Below are 3483 nucleotides of genomic sequence, written 5' to 3'. Positions count from 1 at the left end.
CACCGTGCACACACATACACCGTGCACATGCACACCTTTCACACACATATACACGCCTACACACACCATGCACACACCTACACACGCCATGGACACGCCTGCACACGCCGTGCACATGCCTGCACACGCATACACATACCCTCTCCCGCAGTTTTCCTTCACGTGCCATCGGCACATCTGGGCAGCTCTCAGAGCCCTGACACAAAGCCAAGCACTCCGTGCAGGGGTGACTGAGCCGGGGGTCTCTGTCCTCCACCAGGGGAGCATCAGACGCTGGTTCCAGCTCTTGGTGCCCCCCGCCGCAGGGACACGCCTGCTCCCACACCTCGGGGAAGAGCCACATTTCTGCGGGAGATGCTGTGGAATATTTTCCCAGCTGGTGCAGCCCAGAAATGCACCAGTGACACGAAGTGGCATCAGCCAGCATGTGCCACACGTGGCTCTGGGGTGAACGGAAGATGCTCCCCGGGCCCTTGCTCTCAAAACAGCGTATTGCTCGGCTCTTAGCACACCGGAACCAACCCCGGCCTCTGCTAACCCTGCGGTAGGACTTAAGTTCACCCCAACGAGAGTTCTCGGCTCTGCGCACGTCAAGAGTTGGCAAATTACCATCAGGAAGTTGGCGGTAAGTGCCGGTTCCTGCCCAGGTCCAGGTGGACCTGGGGGGCGTTAACGACCCTTTGAGGCAATTAGCAAGTTCGCCAGAGCTGGAGAGCACCCCCGGCCTGCGCTTTGCTGCCCTGCCAAGGCAAACACTGACATGTTCCTCCCCGAAGCAGCTTTGAGAGCGAGAACAATCCCGGGCAGTAACAAGACTCGCCACAAGCCCACGAGACAGATGCTCGCTGTTTGCCTTTAAAGGCAAAATTTGGCGAATGCCCGGGAAGGGCTGGTCCCACCTCGGGTGGATCGTGGGGCGGCAGAAGGCTCGGCTCGGGGGAGAAAAGACACGTCCCAGGGTTTAGCTCCTCGGCTCTTCTCTTCCGAGGAGACAGCAGCACGGGTCTGTGGGAATTCCAAAGCGGCAGCAGCACGAGCCCCTCTCGACAGCAGCTCTTGGCCGCGCGGGGAGGGCTCAGCCCGGCGCAGGCGTTGCTCTCGCACGCGTGACGGCGCCGCTGCCAACATCCGCTCGTGACAGCGCTGGAACGCGAGCAGCTTCTCCTTAAACCCGGCCTGGGGTCTCTGGAAAGAGGCAGAGAGTTACAGATTTCAGTTCTGCCTCCAGGAATTAAGCCTATTTCTATTTCCTTCCCTTTTCTTCTTAAATAAAAACCTGCAAGCTCGCCCGTGCTGGGGCTTGAGTGCGTTGCTACAGCTGAAACGTGTCCAGTGCTGCAAGGACACAACCGAGAGGGATAAAAGCATCTCCCTGTCCGGCCTTCAGGGGTGGGAGAAAAGAGCCAGGACCCAAAAAAACAGGCGAGCACAGCCAGGAAGAGATAACGCAGAGCAGGGGACGGTGGGAGCCAGGCAACGGCCGCGGCGCCGGGGAGGGGGGGAGGGGGGGGCCCAGGCACCGGCTGCTGCGCCGGCGATACGCGCCCGCCGCCTCCTTCCCTTCCCACCCTCGCCGGGGCTTGTTCCCCACCTCGAAAAACGCCGCAAAGCTCGTTTTGTGAAAGGAAACCAGAAAAAAACTCCCAAAAAAACAACTTTATTTTTTTTTCTCACGAGAAGCACAGAAAATATACAGTACATTTTTACAAATGAAAGTAAAAAAAACAAAAAAAAGTGCATTATGCATCTCCCCCCCACTGCGAACGTACAGTACAAAAAGATACTGCATATTTAAATATAAAAACCAGAATTAAGAAATACCGTGGGACAGAAGGAACATTGTTATCACAGTTACAGCAACGCACTGGAAACAGCTCCACGTTACTCGCCCGACCTTCCTCTCCTCTCCGGCTTTGCCACTTGTGCTCGAACCGGCTTGATCTCCCCCTCCCAGGTCGGGAGCTGGGTCCCCGGGGGACACCGGGACGCCACCGAGCCGACCACCCCCCTTCACGGGAAGGCCAACGGGGAGGACGGCGATTGCCGTCACTCGGACTGGCCAAACTGGGACTGGAAACAAGGTGCTGGTTTTGTGCATTTCGGGTTTTCTGGCAGAACGGGACCGGGTTTGGATTCACGCCCGGCCATCCCCAGGCACCCCTCGTCCACGTTTCTGCAGCGATGCATAGATAAACGGGAGGCACCGGGGGGGACTGTGGCTTTTGCCCTTTGGTTTTGGCATAGCCAGGGCAGGAGAAGAGAAGCGGTCGGTGAGCGGCGCTGAGCTCAGCGGGGCCGGGAGGCGGGGATGCAGAGGGAGTAACGGTCTCGCTGCTGCCGGAAACATCAAAAGCACCAAGAAAAAACAAAAAAGAACAGCAAACAGCAGAGTTGAACAGCTCGGCATAAATACACAGTATTTGTAAACTATTATTAAGGCACTCAATTGTAAAAGAACAGTTACGATACGTGGGAGAGGACAAACACATCTACCTCCGCATGCAAGAAACCTAACGAAGTCTGCAAAAGCATCACAGGTTTGGCTACGGAACCCTTCGAAATGGCACGCGAGCGCTTCCAGCGCACGTCGGCTCCGAGCCCGACTCCCGCACTACGCTGTGCCTCTATCCCGACGGCGTCGTGACGGCGCGGCCACGCGGCCCCCGAGCCCGAAGCGGTTGGGGTTGTTGGTGTGGCGAGCGGAGCTCTGCACGCGGCAGGACTCAGCAGGCACTCGAGAAAACAGGAAGGAAACGCTCGCTTTGCATCAGTTAACGGAATTTTGTCTGAATTTATTCCAACCCGACCCTCGCTTCTGCCCTTGGCCGGGTGAGGGAAATTTATTGCAGCAGGCATGGATGTGCACCCACCGTACCCTGACGTCGGGCAGAGGATACTTCAAGTCCTGCTCTGAACCCGACGCAGCGTTTTCTCGGTTCTAAAAAGGAAAGACTCGTTCATCTCCTCCAGGATCCCCTCACGCAGCAGCTTTTGCTTCAAACCAGCTTTCACTGAAGCGTGCCTTAAGCTAAAACTACGTCAATTTTACGACTTCTCAAGGAGGGACGCTTACTTACTGATTGCCAGTCCCTACAACTCCTCACACCAGATACAAAAATGTGGGTGAGGTCTTACGCTTAAGGTAAAAAAAGGTAAACCCTGGGTATTTTAGGACAGCAAAACACATGGCTCCCTTTCTCAAGGCAGTGATTTTTGAATGAGCACAGACTGCGGATGATTGCTGCAGCCCAGCTCTCTGCCCCACCTCAGTGAGGAGGGGTTTTAAGAATGGCTTTCGAGGGGAGATCTCAGAACGTGGGAGAGCTCACGCTCACAGCCCGGTTGCTAAACGAGCGAATCCATCCATTTGCCATCACTGACCACCCCAGGTCTATTTCGTCCCCCGGGTCTGCTTCAAAACATCCCCCCGAAGGCACGAGCAGCCGGCGCGGTTTCAGGCGGGACTCGGAGAGCACCAAGGTT

The sequence above is a fragment of the Apaloderma vittatum genome, unplaced genomic scaffold (assembly GCF_000703405.1).
Source record: "Apaloderma vittatum isolate BGI_N311 unplaced genomic scaffold, ASM70340v1 scaffold13467, whole genome shotgun sequence".
Lineage (NCBI taxonomy): Eukaryota > Metazoa > Chordata > Aves > Trogoniformes > Trogonidae > Apaloderma > Apaloderma vittatum.
This window is presented reverse-complemented; position numbering follows the sequence as displayed.